The following is an 18,846-nucleotide window of genomic DNA, read 5'->3' as shown; positions in this document are numbered from 1 at the left end:
CTTTGTCTAATAACAGGCAATCAATTACAATTTTTAAAGTCTTCACTTATAAAAAAGAAAAGACGAAAACTAAATAAAAAAATATTTCCGCCCTTAATTACAGAGGTAAGTGTGTTGTTAACAAAAAGATCAGCACATTCCTATATTGAAAATATCACTTAAATAAATATATATTCTTCTCTAAAAGGTCATTACAGAACTAGCATTACATTCATTAATTTTTGAGACAGTCGTTTTCGAAAGGAACCTTTTATGGATCGTTTGTGCGAAAAATATGGTCAATGTTTTGAGGACAATAGTTCGAAAAAAAAAAACACCATGGCTGCAGGAATGTTGCTACATACTGGTAGAAATGGAACGTTCACAATTGGGAAGCTGAAATTATCTCTTTTATTGTTAAGTTTTGTGTTCAACCGACCCTCATTGTCATTTTATTTATGTGAGTCTAGGTATGAGACATACTTGACTGTATCTGTTGTGTCCTTTACTTATAGTTCGATGTAATAGATGCGTTCAATATATATTACCCACAAGTGACTAATTTCAACGATAAGGGGTCTTTTAGTTTCCCCGGTCTGTGCGCACGTCATTACGTCACTCTATTAGTACTTTTTTTATTTAATAGAAGGTATTGTTTTTAACATAACTGAGGTCTCATTTCGTTTTAAATATAATTGACATCCCTAGGATGTCTTTATATTGGAATATTTGCTAACTTCTTTCCCTGCTTTTGCAGTTTCTAGAACATCGAAATGTGAAAGTTTGTTTCACGTTCAAGTTTTTGTCAACGTTAGATACTATGAGTAAAAGCGGTTTAAAGTTAATGCACATGTTTATTATAAGGGGAATCATTTCAAAGATAGACCAACATTGGGTTTTCTACCCAGATTATCCAGTTTGTCGAACAAAACAAGTTGATAGTGCCATAGTCGTAATCTATTCATCATTTTCAGAATTTCATTTGTTTCGATGACAAATAGACTCAGTCTCTCATATATGATATCTAAAAATTAATTATGTTTCCAAGGTTTCAAACGGACAACCTATGTAAATAATTCTTCTCAATCGTGAAACATCATTACATGATAAAAGATTTTTACAAAAATAACACAACGGGTGTCACTTTAACAACTGCAACGGTTAATTAATTATTGTGGATTGCTTGCCGTTCAATGGCAAATATTTTATGCATGTTCAAGACGAGAACAAATTGACAATACACACAATAGATCGATCTTGCTATCAAGGCCGTCCGGAATAACGCCAGGTAAGTGATACTGTCACATACAGACTCATCAAAATTCCACACAGAAACACGGACTCTCGACTATGAAAACAGGTTTTTATGCCAGTCGAAAGAAAACTTGCAGTGACCATATTGTTATTCCCCAGCCACTCTTTGAGTTGTCGTAAAATGAATAAGTTCACATTACTGAAATACAAACAACAGTTCACAAATGGATGTAGAGGATATATAAAATGTTCTCCGCATTTTCTCCCTGTTATTTTTTCTTATTTTTTAGTTATATTAATTTTGCATTGCCAATGTACTATATTAGCCTATGACTGATAAGGAAAGGTAAACACTCAAGTGTATTATATAGTTAAAGAACACATACATTAAAAGATCAATATTTCATACACATATTTCAGTTATGTATCGTAAAATAAACGTAAACACAACACGGTAATAACACGGGAACCAAGTAGTTCTAATAGTAATGTCGTCACTACAAATGACGAGGTTACAGTCAATGTTCGGACCATAACAAGAACCGCTAACGATTGTTAATGTTGCAGAACGGAAGGTAGAAGCGGAATACATACATGCTTCCAGTGCAGACAGGTAAGTAGCTAGGTAATGCATTTCTAACAATTTAAATAAAAGTGCAAATCGTGTTGCATAATCTGTTACAAAGATGAATTGAGGTCAAAAGGTATGGTCACATGCGCCGCTTCTACTTGTGCGTGGCTGCACGTGACTCCCTGATTTATGATAGGTTTAATCACGCCCTTTCAAAAAAAATTTACGGAACCAATTTTGTTGCACCAGATGAGCATTTCGACAATGCATGTCTCTTCAGTGATGCTCGTGGCCAAAATATTTGAAATCCAAAGCTTATAAAAAAGATGAAGAAAAAGCCCTATGTTCAGAACCAATTTTAGTTTTTTAGCCGTCATTCCTGTCAACCACTTTTTCACCTACTTGTAAGGTCAAAAAATAATATGTTCCTATCTTGAAATATTAGCATTGGATACATAACATCAACCGAGCTGATTAGTTTAAACATATTTATTTATAATGGATTGGGAAACAAGTTTGCAACTTATATTAATCCCTTTCCACTTTACGGGTGCGAGTGCTGCCTTGTACTGGCATACGCCTGTTCTTTTCGAAATCTACAAGGGTTAGGCATGTATCATTCCCTTCCGACGGACTATCATCGCTTTCTCAAGACCATACTCGCAAATGGGGTCAGGGGAGAGCGGAAAATTCAGTCAAAAAAATGTTCATGCCGGAACGGGAATTGATCTAGGAACATTTGTGTTAGTATTCCGATGCACTAACCACTACACCAGGGCTCCACGAGCTGAGTGCGCGTCCTATAAACTGCTTGTGAAGGTGTCTTTACTTTTCCCTTAATATTCCTTTACTAATTTCATTTTTTTATGTAATGACAAACGAGTTATGTCTGTTTTATTCCCTTTATTAATTAAAACTGGAACAAATTAGTATCATGTTTTGAAAATTAAGACATGTGACATAATGCAGTTACACGTTGTGTATAAAATTGAGAATAGAAATAAGAAATGTGTCAATGAGACAACAACCTGATCAAAGCAGAAAACAGCCGAAGGCCACCAATTGGTCTGTAACACATAGAAAAAAATTCGAACAATTTTCATTTTTTTTTTGAAAAATTGAATTTTTATCTTACTGGTGAATGATACCCTTGGAAGCAATTGAACGGATGTGAGGGCCAAATGTGGAGCAGGATCTGCTCACTCGTCCGGCGCAATTGAGATCACCCCCAGGTTATGACACAAATACTGCTAATTGATTTTGTGAACAAAAAAGTACGTTGCCTCCCCCAAAAAATAACCATGTGTTCTCGATCTGTTGAAAGTTTTGAAAGTTTCGTGCGCAGTGGTTGCATTATTATACGTGCTAAGAAAATACAATCGAAACAAAATAAAATATGTATATGTCAAAGGGACACCATTCCTAAAGGACACGACAATCACAAAGAAAGACGCTTGCTATATGTCGTGCACATTAAAATTGGTTTTTTGATTGATGGTTGGTTGGTTAACGTCCAGTGGCAAATATTTTATTCATGTTCAGGACGAGAACAAAGTAACAATGAAAACAATAGAAAGGTTTGTAATAATAGAGGCCATCCGGGATGATGATCATCGGGGACTGCCACTGAAAAAGGAAAGTATTTTGTGATAGGGACAGACAATTTGCATTGCAACAACCCACCCTATAAGGTATTGTTGCAAGGGATTTTGACGTGGAAAGAGCGGATTAGAATTGGAGCCTGGCGTTTAATTATAATTAAAAGTATCTATAAAACCTAACAGTCGAGAAAAATGTAATAACATATACAACACAGAAGCTTTGTTTGTTTTGTCTTTCAGGTTATATTTCTTTACGTCAGATTCGGCAATACTTATAAACGCCTGTACTCAAATCAAGGATTTACAATTGTAAACAAAACATGTTGCTGTATTTTGTGTATTATGGGTGTTTGTGTAAGTTTATATTTTTATTTGGTGTTTTATGGGTGTGTGTGTAGGTGTCTATCTTTATTTGATGTTTATTGGTGTTTGTGTAAGTTTATATTTTTTTGGGTGTTCTAAGGGTGTGTGTGCAAGTTTATATCTTTAGTTGATGTTTATGGGTGTTTGTGTAAGTTGATATATTTATTTGGTGCTCAATTGTTGTTTGTGTAAGTTTACAATTTTATTTGGTGTTTATGAGCGATTGTGTAAGTTTAAATTTGAATAGGTGTTCTATGGGTGTTTGTGTAAGTTTATATCTTTATTTTGTGTTCTATGGGTGTTTGTGTAAGTTTATATTTTCATTTGGTGTTTAAAGGTGTTTGGTGTGTACATTGTATGTATGTGTGTGTAGGTGTATAACTTAATTTGATGTTTATGAATGTTTGTGTAAGTTTAAATTTTATTTGGTGTTCTATTGGTGTTTTTGTAAGTTTATATTTTTATTTGGTGTTTAAAGATGTTTGGTGTGTATGGGTGTTTATGTAAGTTTATATTTTTATTTAGTGTTCTATGGGTGTTTGTGTAAGTTTATATCTTTATATTGTGTTATATGGGAGTTTGTTTAAGTTTATATACTTATTTGGTGTTAAAAGGTGTTTGGTGTTTATGGGCGTTTGTGTAAGTTTATATTTCTATTTGGTGTTTATGTGGGTTTATGTAAGTTTTTATTTTTATTTGGTGTTTATGGCCGTTTGTGTCAGTTTGTATTTGTATAAGGTCTTTATGGGTGTTTGTGTAAGTTTGTATTTTCATTTGGTCTTTCTGAGTGTTTGGTGTTTATGGGTATTTGTGTCAGTTTATAAGTTTATTTTATGTTCTATGGGTGTTTGTGTAAGATCATCATATTTATATTAAACGTCGCGTTTCATCTCGTTCAATAACACATTTACCAACAACTTACCACAACTTGACTACAGTAACACTTATATTCTAATTGAAAAAAAACACTGTTTGCATAATGATTTCTTTAACTCAATCTAGAGAAGACTATGAATTATTTTTTTTCTTTTTTTCGTGATTTCCTTCCTTGACTTATTATTATTGTCTTGGGGAACAGTCATAACTATGAATATTACCGTTCAAGTTAATAAGTCATTCTCTTACCATTGCTTATTTTCATCTAATCTTGACTCTCATGCAAAAATAATTTTATTATATTATCATTCGTTCCGTAAAAAACTTTTTTTTAAGAATTTAACATTAAAATGTATTTTATGTTCTTTTTTGATGCACGTAAGATAATACCAATTTTACATTTATATTTGTAGGGTTTTTACACAAAGGAAAAGCGTCTGGTTTTGTAGCAAAAGATGACATTAGCTTGGTTCAGAATAGGCCACAAAAATAACAGAATATCGCGAAAAGTTATAAATTGGTATACAATTATTTTTTTGGCCAATGACGACCAACTATACAAGCGTGTACATGAAACTCAAGTGAATAAGTGTATGGCTGTTTGCTGCATTTGGATTTTCAATTTATGATATAAACATAATGTGCAATGGCTTTTCATGTGTTGCTATGATTTATTTATAATTGTTCAATATAGAATATGTCGTTTTATAATGATTTGTTTTATTGTTTTACTACACAATACATTGTACTAACAGAAGCGATTGATTATTTGTTTGTTTTTTCTTATTGTGTTTTTTCCCTTTTATTTTGACTTTAAAGCATGTTAAACTTTAAGAGAGATTTAGGGTTTAGAATAAATAGAAATAAGAAGATGTGGCATGATTTCGAAATGAGACGACTATCATGTATAGTTTAAATGAAGTGGATGTAAGCAATTATGCACAACCGTTCGGACTTCAGCAATCATAAAAACTTTTACCGTATTGTCGGCTATAAAAGCCCCCGACATGACAAAAAGGAAACAATTCAAATGAGAAAATAAAAGCATAGAATATAATATAACAAAACAATTCACAAAAACAAATGCGACATGCATGAAATCACGACAACCACCAAAATACAGTCGCCTGACTTGAAACAGACACATAAAGAAGTGGGATATAACATGTCTGTCTCAATTCTCCCTTAACATGGGACAGTGATGAAGCATTACAACATAAGAGGAAACTATAAAAATCAATTGAAAAAGGCTTTAAAATCGTTAGTAAAATCAGAGGAATCATATGTTGGTGGTTGATAAAATTCTTTGTATTGTCCCAAACATTTGTAATGATTATAAAGCATTTTATCCTGTTAATCTAGTAAGGTATCCAGGAGAATGATATACTATCAACTAATTTCAAGTGGTCAAACACACTTTTTTTAAGTCAATTACATGTATCCCCATCTTAACTACAACGTTAGGAATTTTACGCCTTCTGTAAAGATCAATCCATCGGATAAGAAGTTTGTTTTCAACTGTATAAAGTATTCAAACTAATTTTCAAAAAACCGAAAAAACGAAAAAGTACATATTGCTAATTTTTGAAGGCCGTACGGTGATCTATAGTTGTTAATGTCTGTGTCATTTTGGTCTTTTGTGGATAGTTGTCTCATTGGCAATCATACCACATCTTTTTTTTTTTTTATATATTGTTTTTTTAAAGCATAAGCATATATATAGCAACAAAAACAGAATAGGTTAAAATTTAGCATCGAGCGACTTACAAAAAGTTCACATGAATACACATACCAAATGTCCCACTCTCGATCGCCTCGAATCATTTCAGTGAGCGAATATATTTAAGAAGGTCTATGGAAATGTCTGTTCAGTGACAAAATAGTCGAAGATAACAAGGACTTTTCGAACTAATAAATCAAAACAAACCGACAGCACCATATCAAATACTGACTTTAGACATGCACACCAATAAGTGAATTTAAGAAAATACTGACAAAAAACTTAATAAAATATTGATTTCAATACAACATGCTTATCTTATGGCAAAACTATGAACATTTTGCTAATTTGCATAGCGGCCATACTGTCTTGTTTTGACGGCAGCTATTTGAATAGGATTATACGTGTATAAAAGATAGATATGCAAAGTTACTTATTTCCAAATCACAACCGCAATACACATTGTATAAAATGTGCTAAAAAATCCCGCTCGAGTGCGGCTTGAACATGTTGACGATCACTTGAATGTTTATGGAGAACGTGTATCTCAATCTGTATTTACATACTGAATCGGATGCATTATTTTGCTAGTTTTATTCAGTCTGTCAGGTCTTCAATTATAGCTATATATATGCATCTGATGTCCAATTAGTATCTTCTGTCTCGGTGTTACACAAGTGCTTCTAAAACGAAGGAAAAAACAAAGAGAAGAATAAAACAACCTAGAACACTGATGATAAAAACATATCCCAGATGTTTTGTTTGTAGCATTTCTTCTTTGTCTGTGTGGATACAAATTTGATCAAGTGATTCAAGTTGAAATAACACAAACAACACGACTGGTGCCACACTTGGAGCAGGATCTTCTTACTCTTCGGAAGCACCTTTTTGCTAGGGTTCGTGTTGCTTAGTATTAAGTTTTTTATGTAGTGTCAGGAGCCTGTAATTCAGTGGTTGTCGTTTGTTTATGTGTTACATATTTGTTTTTCGTTCATTTTTTTACATAAATAAGGCCGTTAGTTTTTTCGTTTGAATTGTTTTACATTATCTTATCGGGGTCTATTATAGCTGACTATGCGGTATGGGCTTTGCTCATTGTTGAAGGCCGTACGGTGACCTATAGTTGTTAATGTCTGTGTCATTTTGGTCTTTTGTGGATAGCTGTCTCATTGGCAATCATACCACATCTTCTTTTTTATATTGTGTACTTTAATTTGTCTTTTTCATTTTTAGCCATGGCGTTGTCAGTTTATATTCGAGCCATGAGTTTGACTGTCCCTCTGGAATTTTTTGCCCCTCTCATACTCATACGACTAGTTAAGCCTGAAGATATATATACATGGACCATGCTCGACATGGTATTCACGTCGTGTTGATCATTTTTTTACAAACCCGGTAAACAGTCTTATTCGTTTTTTTACAAACCCGGTAAATAGTCTTATTCGTTTTTTTACAAACCCGGTAAATAGCATTATTCGATAGGAAACATTCGTGAAACGGGAACGGGATTGTAGCTACAACATAAGGAAATATCCGATATCATCTGTATAACGGATATTCAATGACAGTAAACCAACTCGTGATGGCATTCGTAAAGTTTACGAAGGGATGAGTTGATCTTCATCATATTACACTCTTCGCTTCATATCTTTCTTGTGAGCAGCAACCCTCCACAAATACAAGCCCAAAACTACCGTATCAATTGAAAGATATTTACTCCGTTTGCAAGCGCTGTTGGAATATTGCTACATAGAAATGGAAAGTTAACAATTTGGAAGCTGAAATCATCTCTTTTGTCGTTAAGTTTTTTTTAATCGACTCTCATTGTCAATTTCGATAAATGAAACAGACTTGACTATATTTGTAGTATCCTTTATCGTTAGTCCGATGGGATAGATACGGTCAACATTGTCACCAAATGTTGAATTATTTAGTGAGGGAACATCTTCTATATAGCGGAAAGTATCTGCGAAAGGATATTGCAAATTTTTTTAACTGTAAGAGTTAAATTCAAAAACAAACAAGCATTTCGGTATGTGTGTTTACAGTTGATATTGGATTACACAACTTATAATAACAAACAAGTATGCTGAATTATTTTAGAAAATGTCTATATTAAAAACTCACAAACGAAAAAAACAACGATGAAACACTTTTTGATAGAGACAAAACTGTAATGATTTCATTCATAATACAATATAAACAAGAATAATCAAATATTCATTGTGTCAATTGAGTGCAACGTCTACACAAGACTCACCAGTAGCGTAAAATCTCTTGAATTAGTTGGAATAGCGGGTTTGTTTTACGGATTCACACTACTCTAACATTTTCGACTGCAATTGAGATCTTAATGTGTCGTTTATCAATCTATTTTCACATGTCAGAAGAGACATGCAAGCTCTTATAATTAAAATAAAACATGTTTAAAATTGACACAATTGCTTATGCATCATCGAAGTTCGCAATAAACAGTATTAGTTTGTTCTAACAGTGATGATATGTATGTATCAATCGAGTTCACCGACATGTCACCATCTATACCGATATGAAATGACGTCGATGCTATATCTAACATAACCTGAAATTGTTCATCACTATTATCAAGTCCAACCACGAATATTTCTACATTTTCTTTTAAAGTTTCAATAAGTATACTCTCTTCAATTGTCACATCATTCTGATATATGGAAAAAACAACTAGAAACTTCTTTGCAGACACACGTGCACCTGTTTCACCATCAAATAATAACGCATTGGCACTGTTAATCAAGGCTGTAATATTGGTATTGGTATCGGTAGTTTTAACAAAAGACGACAACTGTCTTTGTAAATTTTGTCTTTCAGTTTCGTTATTGTATTTATTAAAATCAAACCGTAGATATGACGAAGATGCAAACGTTAATAAAGCAATTTGTTTGTTCATCGGTCCGAGTTTGAGTCCAGATAATATTTTATTTATTATCGTCGGGACTTTGGTGGCTAAATCTAAGTTTTGCCAACCATTCGAAGTTTCCACAGCAAATAAGACATCTCCTTCTTCAGATCTTTGACAGACTACAAAATAACGTCAAAGTTATTATTTTTGGTTTTTTTCTCTTCCCATTTTCAAAACTCATTTAATACTTAATGATATGTATAAAAGTCTTTGAACATATTTATTGTTTAAAGATATACAATTAAGCATATGATTTCTCATTGTGATTTGCCTGTGGAGTTTCAGATTGTATAGTTTTACTTTACCTTGGTACTTAGATGATCTTTTTATTTATTGGTTTTAATGAAGGCCATATAAAACCGGGTTCATGAGTTATATTTTTGAACCTATTAGTTCTAAATACTCTCTGGATGTCATAATATTTCCTAAACGCAGTAAAATCGAGATCGTCTTATTAGTTTAGCGGTTTGAATTTGATTAACACAAAAACTCTATATGTATGATGTTGTAAACGACTAATTATCGGTGTAACTAAATGAATGCATTGCTTTACGTTTGGAATATAAACTATAATTTACTGCTGCAAATGTTTTGTACTTTCGTCCTTAAAATGCTTTCCGATTCAAAATCCATTAAATGCGAATTAATACATTATATACAAGAATGTGTCCCCAGTTCACGAATGCCCCACTCGCACTATCCGTGTCTATGTTCAGTCGACCGCCCTATTGGGGTAAAAACTCTAATTTGGCATTAAAATTAGAAAGATCATATCATAAGGAACATGTGTACTAAGTTAGGTCAAAAACTACCTTGACCAAAAACTTAAAGCTGAAGCGGGACAGACGGACTGACGAATGAACGGACGCACAGACCAGAAAACATAATGCCCCTCTACTATCGAAGGTAGGGCAGAAAAACTCACTATCACAGCTTTGGTCAATTAGGGCATTCATCATGTAGTGCCATAACCGATCATTATTGTACGGGAAAATTTTCTCACTTCCTCCAGTAATAACAGACAGGAAATGATGTGACACATCTGCCCCAAACAGCCACTGCAAGCGTTTCTATTTGAAGCCCGCTTACTGTCGATATCATGCGGGGTGTAGATGGCAGTCCGTCAGATAAAACAATGATATACTTTTTCACCTGACTGCTTGATACAACACGGTTTCTGTTATATAAGATATTAACAGCATGGTTGAGGCCCTTTTGAATTTCAGATATTCCGCCTCGAGGATTCATTTGAGTAACAAAATCATCGAAATTGATTTTATTCATCGAACTGTCAAAGTCCAGCTCAGTGTATGAATTATCTGCATACGAAACAATGGCTACTTGAAAGTTGTTTACAGTTATCTCCCATTCCTTCGTAACGGATTTAATAAAGTTCTTTGTTATATTGAAGTATTCTGGAGAACAACTGTTAGAACTGTCTATTACAAATACTACATCAGTGGGATAAGGCTTGCACATATCTAAATTGAATAGAACAAAAATAAATATATAATTCATTAAACTTGTAATTTATATGAATATGACTCCAAGTCACGTGACGAAAAATTGACCAATGATACATCATGGTTGGTTTATTTAGACCTTTTCAAATGTTTGTTATGAACACTGTTGTTTATTTTACCTGATGAATATACAATCAAACACATAATATCTTGCACAAGGAAAAATTCGTAAAGTTTACGTTGTTTTGTAAATAATTGCATATGTTTCAAATACTAGTAGACATTCTTAAAATACTGTTCAAACTTAAATAAATCAAAGAACTGAATAATAGTATTCAAATTTTCTTTATAGCCTTTTTACGGATTAGAAATGTAATCATAAATACTGTTCCAACGATGAAAGCTAAAACGTAAGGATGGCTATTTGAATGTCCAATATATTAAAGTAAGTACATGCATCCATATCGATATGTCTAGTAGGGTATTTGCAACGTCTTATGTATATTAAAGTTTGTTTGCAAACAAAAAAAAACTACGTTTGATGGTAAATGCATGCTATGCTGTGTCTTGCACACATATATTTCTCAATATGTGAAGTTCCCATACACCTTCCCAGCTGTCCGATATATTGAAGCTTCTTTCGATTCATGAATGAGAAAACCATAGTTACTTACAAGGTGCATTTTTGAACAATTGTGTTTGCTTGTTACGTGGTTTATGAGGAGATCATGCAAAAGCACGAAACCGCTAGTGTATATGTGAGTTCGTCGTTAACTACAAAGATGTCATATAACCTGTTTGACATGTAGATTAGTATACTAGTATATATATGTTTAGGAGCCAGATGAAGGACGCATCCTGGTGCGGGAATTTCTCGATTCATTGAAGACCTATTGGTGCCCTTCTGCTGTTTTCTGGTCTATGGTCGGATTGTTGTCTCTTTGACACATTCCCTATTTCCATTCTCAATTTTATAGTTAAGTCTTGGAGAACACAATTGACTTAATTTATGTTTTTATTTCATTTTTTTAAACATTTGTATGGCTATTCAGTAAAAAAGCTGTTCATTTACCTAGTCCACAATATTTTCCTGTGTAATAATCGGCACAGCTACAGGTAAAACTCGTCAAGCCGTCGATGCATGTCCCACCATTGTTACACGTGACACCAACGCAGTAATCTATATCTAAATCAATCAAACAAAATTTGATGGTAAAATATAATTGGAAATCTGATTCTGGTAATTTAGTTTAATTTTTTCCCCTATGAACTAAAGAACTAAAACCAGACATGCCAGATGAGATAACACATAAAATTACATTCAGTTTGAGAGGTAAATGACAGGAAGTGTATATATCCACGGCATAATTTTATACAGAAAATTTTGTAACTTAATGTAGAGATCATTTTTTAACTATTAATGTATACAAACTATAACATATTTCATGTAGTTTGATATACAAGCATTGTGTATTAAGAAAAAAGTTGTGTATTGCTGCAAACTTGGTTTTTGCCATGCTTATTTGGACTAATCTTTCATTGTTACATGTGTAAGTTGCGATGGTGCAATGTTTGATGTTCGAAAAAATAGTATTGTGCATATATAATGTTAAACGGTTTTAAAGATTGATATCGTTTGATAAAGTGTATTTCCATGAAAACAAAAAGTGTGATGGTATTTTGCATAAATTAGAAACGTACACCTTTCGCGGACTCTTTTAATTTTAGCTACATCATTGCATTCATATACGGTTGTTGATGACATTGGATTAATCTTGAAAAAAAAAATGCCATTTTTGGCCGTAAAACTAGCAATCTTAAAACTAAGAATCAAAAGTGAAAAAACGTTGCTTCGATAAAAAAAAATAATGTAATAGGAAACGACATAAAATAAAAAACAAAGGCCTAGACAACTGAGGAAGACCGAAATTTGGAGCCCGATCCAAACTCTCATATAGAAAATCAATCAAACACACTTGCACTTCTTTTTTGACCGAGTTAATTGATATGAAGGCTTTGGATAGGTGTCTATGATTGGTGATGATGTTTGCTAGTTTGGTTGTCTGATTGTTATAAGAAACAAACCTGTTTGACAATTATGATCTGTGAAGCCTTCTGGACACAAACACGTGTACTTAGATCCACCAGTCCAGATGCATGTACCTTGGTTTTGACATGGCTGTGGACTTCGTTGACATGGATTTGTCAACACATCTGGAATGGTTTACTTATTAATTAAACCTTTATCAAAATGTTGTATACATATGTATCTGAACAAACTCATCAAAAGTCTGGAAAAAGTACAACAAACACAACATTTTTATGGTGAAATGATGTTTATGATTATTGAATGAATGATTACTAAATTAAATTGTATCCTCTATATTGTTTTTGGATAGCATCTTAATAAGTATTGTAACTATATGTGCAATAGAAACTATGCCAATGTGATCCCTTGCTAATTTATATTCTTCAGTTGTCGTTTTTTTAGTAGTTTGTAAATAAATCAAAATGACAGGTTTTGGCAAAATTTATAATTCAATGGATGTCACAATAAAAAAAAACAGGATTTCTATTCTCTTAAATCGTAACATCTAGCAAGATTGTTCATTTTTATAGATAGAGATCTTTAAAGTTATATAATTATAATATAATTATTTATCTTATGTACAATACATATGTTGAATGTTCTAAACAATATAAAAACGTTCCTTAAACGAAATCGTCTGACATGCCTTTCATGAACGGACTATAAAAATGAGTAACCTAATGATCACTTATTCAGTTTAAAGAGCAGAAACGGATGATCTGTAGTAAATATTCGAATTCAGTGTTAGGTTTTTGTACGTGTTTTACCTTATTGTTTTTCAGTGATTCGTTTGAGAGAGATTTGATGTTGGCTATTATTCGATTTATAAGTCTTGATTTGAAATTGATCATCAGAATAATACCTCTTATAATCGTCTTAAAATACTCTCATAGCTTTTGAAAAATCATCACGTGGTCAAACTCAAAGAAGTAGCCCTCAGATAAAAGAACGTTTGCCTGTTTTATGAAACTCTCATTGAATTATGGTTAGTTCCCTTTGCTACGTTTGTAAATCGATATGTTGGATGCACAATGGCATATCTTATTTCGATAGTATTATAATCAGAATCGAGCTGTTTTATACGGTAATGATGATGCAGGATTTTTTTTAAGTTATTTCATTTTCTTAATACTTACCAGTGCACGTTTTAGATTTAATGTCATTGTATACTTGGCCAACCAAGTCAGCATAGCTGGAGACCATAAAAACATAACTCTGATTTGTTGCTATCTTATCCAGTTGGTTTCTATTCACACCATTTCCAACACCTACTGCGTACACAATTATACCAAGTTGATGAAGCAAGCTTCCGCCATCTTGAACAGTTGATTGACCGTCGGTAAAAAACATCAAAATTTTAAGTGAAAAGTCTCGTGCTCCATTACCGCTTTGAAACATGTCATTTTTAGCGAAGTTTAAAGCCATTTCAAAATCTTGACCACCACTACGATAGCTTATCTTGTCTACATTAGATTTAATGCTTGCTTTATCATTACAGCAACTAAAGTGAAAACCATTTCCCATTGAGGTACGAAATGCAAATGTACTAATTTTTACAGCAGTATTCCCTATATCAAAGACATCCACAAATTGTTTAACGAAATCGAGATTTTTCTTAAAATTAGTTGCACCGACACTTCCTGACTCATCAATCAGAAATCCAATATCTGCTGGTTGGTTGGAACACACTGTAAATAAAACGCATTGCTGTTTTCCATATTTGCTGCTAATCCATGTAATATATATAAACTCACATAAATAAAACAAAAGATGTCCTTTCAATGCAAGCGTAAGCAGTTTTTTGTGTGTGTATTTTTTCGTTTTATCTTAACTGACATAGGAACAATAAGCCTTGCATCGATTGCCTATATTTCTTTATGTTGATACATAATCAATTTTATACTTCATCAAATATTTTTAATGTGTACTGGTCAAAATATTTACGCGTTTGACATTATACCAAATTTCAATCCTGGTACTTCTATGGTGAGTTTATTTTGCTAGATATTGACTTTTCATTTTGGCTTCTTCATGTTCTTTATATATATGAAGGTTACACTTTGTAAATACTTCTGTTTCTCAAATCATCTCTTTGGGAGATATATAATATTCATAGACAAACTTAATTTGATGGCATACCGGTTCCTGGATATGATCTCTACCATTATAAATTAAATTCTGAAGTAGGCACAACAAATAGGTAGTGGTAGTACAAAATTTAGAAATCATGTAAGCTCTTACGAGTTCAGGGCACATCCCTACAGTTAGACCTTTAAATAAAATAGTAGTGCATATCAGCTTTACTTTTTAGGATATACATTTTATAAGTATTAAATTCATGTTCTGATGTGCATATAAATCTGTCAATCTGTGCGGTATATTGTTTTATGTATATGTTATAGACCAGATTGCATGCTAAGGAATTGAATTAAATGCGTGTACCTTCAGCGCCTCCGTTTCTTGAAAGAAGTGGAAACAGAACCCAAATTGGTATCATTTTATCGCTAATTTGCTGGTCTCTATTATACTGAAACATAACAAGGCAAATTGTTTGTAAGATGATAAAATAGGTTCGAACATTATTGTCCATGTGTACTTATCTTAATAATCCTTTCACGAGTTACAAACATGTCCAATAATGTGTAAACGCGCTGCTGATAATTATAATGCATTGTGTTCCATTAGCCTTAATGGAAAAAAGCAAACATTTAGATCTCACCATTTGACAACCGTCGTGTTGCACCTAAAAATAAGCTGACAAAGTATACGAAGTATTACTCCGGATATAAACAGGCCTGAGTCATTAACAATCGGCTACACAGTTGGTTCATTGAAACAGTAAATATGGCTGTATCATACTTCTTTAATTGTAACTTTTGTTTTGCTGCGTGCCATTTTGATAGGTAAAGCCACCACCGGTAGTAAATTACAACAATACTGAACTCCGAGGAAAATTCAAAACGGAAAGTCCTTAATTAATTTGCAAATCAAAAGCTGAAACAAACACATCAAACGAATGGACAACAACTGTCATATTCCTGACTAAGTAAAGGCATTTTCTTATATAGAAAATGGTAGATTAAACCTGGTTTTATAGCAAGCTGAACCTTTCACTTGTATGACTCAAAGTAGTTTTTGTTGTTTTTGTGTTGAGGGCAGAATTTGGACCTATAATGGTATACATTTACAAATGGTCACTTGAATGGAGAGTTGTCTCATTGACACTCAAACAACATATTCCTATATCTTTATACATGAATAAAAAAAATGAACCTCCCGACTTAGCATGTTTGATTATTGCAGCTTACTGTCCATTGTCAGTTATTACATACACATCCAGTACGAGCAACTATTAAAAAATAGTAACAGAAAGTTCTGAATGTGCTGGAAAGGATAACGGACAGAAATTGTGGACTGCCCCCGCATCAATAATATGTTGATGTGTTTGAGCTTTTGATTTTGCCGTTTGATTAGGACTTTCCTTTTTGAATTTTCCTCGGAGTTCAGTATTTTTGCGATTTTACTTTTTTTTTTATAAAGATAGGAGGAATTTCCCTTTGCAACATACCAACTACAGACCACTGAAAGAGTTGGTTCGAATGTTTCGTAACTAGTAAAGAAATGCAAAACATCTTCTTTTGGTTGTTTATATCAAACTATGTATTTTATATTTGGGTATTTTAGGTATAAAAACGAAACATGAGGGACTGGCACATGTTGTATCTGGTGCAGCAACATTGGTACTGTTTATGTTATTACTACAACTGGGTCGATTTCTGATAGTCTCCGAGGGTATTCTCGTGATCGTATATATTATTGAATGCGTTGTGTTTATGAAGGGGAAAACACGTAAATTTAATGCTTAAATACAATGACGTTTACGCATATATACATACATACATATATACAGCGCTAACGAGTTTTCCTCGGAGTTCAGTATTTTTGTGATTTTACTTTTTATAAGAAAATTGATAATTCCCGCGGTACTGTGATAGTCTTTATTTATCCTCAACAGGTTGTCACCAGCCCAGTAACCAGTTCTTCGTTACTGGCATGAAATAGACGGCTTGTGTGTTTTGGAAATATCCTGTTAAAAATGCAAAGCTTTGATTCCTCGCCCGGGTTTTGTAATACCTTTTTACCCTTTTTAGTGTATAGGTCTTCGTCTTTTCAATAAACTTTAATTTTTTAAATATCTTGGCCTCGATTATCACTGAAGAGACAATGATGAGGCATGTTAGGCAGCACAATTGGTACCGTGTATGTTATTGTAGTACACATTTTAACTAACAAGTTTCAATTATATCAAAAATGAATGAATAAATCATAATATTAAGGAGATATATTGTCAGTTTCTTAGATACGATGTTCCTGGTTTAGTGTATTCATGCCTCTTGTAACAAGTTAGTTCTCATGAATAACATTATATTTCTAAGTGTTTTTTTTTTACACTTCTCTATATTACGTGCTCTCTTTTGCCTTTGTTTTCACAGCTGATCCAGGTTTTAAAGAGATTGATAAGTACTATATATTTATGTATTAACATGCCTTAAAACATTGTTTGTGTTGGCCTGTATTTTGATACTTGTTTTGAAAGTTTTCGTTATTATTTATAACATTTATACATTTTTATGAATCAGTGGACGTTTATGATGTCTGATGTTGTCTTATTAGTCCCTGCCTCAAAATCTTATTTTTGTATACAAAAAAATAATGTCTATTCCACGTAATAATGGTGGTTTGAAATATCATAAAATCACACCAACTTACCTGCTATTAAACCGTATTAAAATTGAAATACTTATGCAGGTATAATTCCTGGGTATTTTATTATACAGGAAGTTCAATACTATTGGTTTATAATGCATTGTGTTACAACTAATGATATTTAAACCACTTTCCATGCATGTAAACACACATTACAATAATGATTTATTGTTTAAATCTCGATTTAACTCGTGCAAATAGAGACGGGTGTAAAGCTTTATATTTTAAGGTTCAAATATTTTATAAAATCGATGTAGTGTTGTAAACTAAACGTTCATAAAGCCTTCGGTTTGGTATCGGCTAAAATAACATAAAATATCATGACATAATAAGTAGCCCTGATCAAACAGAATAGAACATCAAAATCGAAAAGTTATAAAATAGTATCAGTTCTTTCATCTAATGTTTCGCAGATGATATGTTGGATTAAATAATAGGTTTTTAGTTCAGCAATAACCTTTTTGAGAACTTTTTTTACAGAGCACATATACCTTAACATTTATTGGCATGGATCAAATTGTTGTTGTTCTTTTTCAATTGCTAAATATTCTACTCTTTTGTGCATTAATGATAAGAGTTTCTTCACCGTGAGTAATCTCTATTCTTACCTGTTTGGGTCATGCCGAGGAGCTTGTATTGCAAACACGATTTGTACATGCATTTTGCTCCATGTACTATATGTTCTCGATTTCTATCCCAGCTATGTGAACAATTCCATTCATAAATACTACTAAACGTGTAACTGCACTATCTAGTCATTGCGAGCCAACTTATTTTGGCGGAAACTTTATTTCACGTTAAGTCCTTTCTAGCCCATTCCATGGTAATTATATTTCGAGATTTGATGTAGTAAAGTAAGGATTACTCCTAGTTTTACCTATATTTACGAATATTTTTGTTTTCGATATTATTCTACAAGCGAAAGTCGCGAAAATAAATAGCTTGGGTTGAAATATACGTTCAAACGAATAACAATCAAAACATCATTCTTCAATATACAAATCTTCATTTCTAACATAACAAGAAAAAAGTCGGAAAGCCGACAATAAACATACAATAATGTGTATTTCTTTTTTGACATCAATTGGGTGTTTACATTCTATAGCAAATTGGATATGTGCAGAAATAATAAAAAAAAAGAGTAGCGCTTGAAGACTTTTGACAGATAAAACAGCGTAAGTCAACATGTTCACAACTTTTTTCACATTTTTTTTGTGCATTCTTC

General features: G+C 32.8%; 1 protein-coding gene and 1 long non-coding RNA gene across 2 annotated transcripts in view; one reads left to right on the top strand and one right to left on the bottom strand.

Annotated features, from left to right (window-relative positions):
* Positions 1-18,846, top strand: part of LOC143052175 (calpain-5-like) — a 151,596-nt gene that overhangs the window by 33,761 nt on the left and 98,989 nt on the right. The gene's annotated exons all lie outside the window — the stretch shown is intronic.
* LOC143051135 (uncharacterized) lies at positions 8,668-15,413 on the bottom strand. Its single transcript, XR_012970613.1, has 6 exons — positions 15,297-15,413; positions 13,991-14,542; positions 12,851-12,979; positions 11,838-11,951; positions 10,228-10,783; positions 8,668-9,421 (listed from the first exon to the last, which is right to left on the bottom strand). It is a non-coding gene; the product is annotated as an uncharacterized LOC143051135 (long non-coding RNA).

The sequence above is a fragment of the Mytilus galloprovincialis genome, chromosome 11 (assembly GCF_965363235.1).
Source record: "Mytilus galloprovincialis chromosome 11, xbMytGall1.hap1.1, whole genome shotgun sequence".
Taxonomy (NCBI): domain Eukaryota; kingdom Metazoa; phylum Mollusca; class Bivalvia; order Mytilida; family Mytilidae; genus Mytilus; species Mytilus galloprovincialis.
This window is presented reverse-complemented; position numbering and strand designations above follow the sequence as displayed.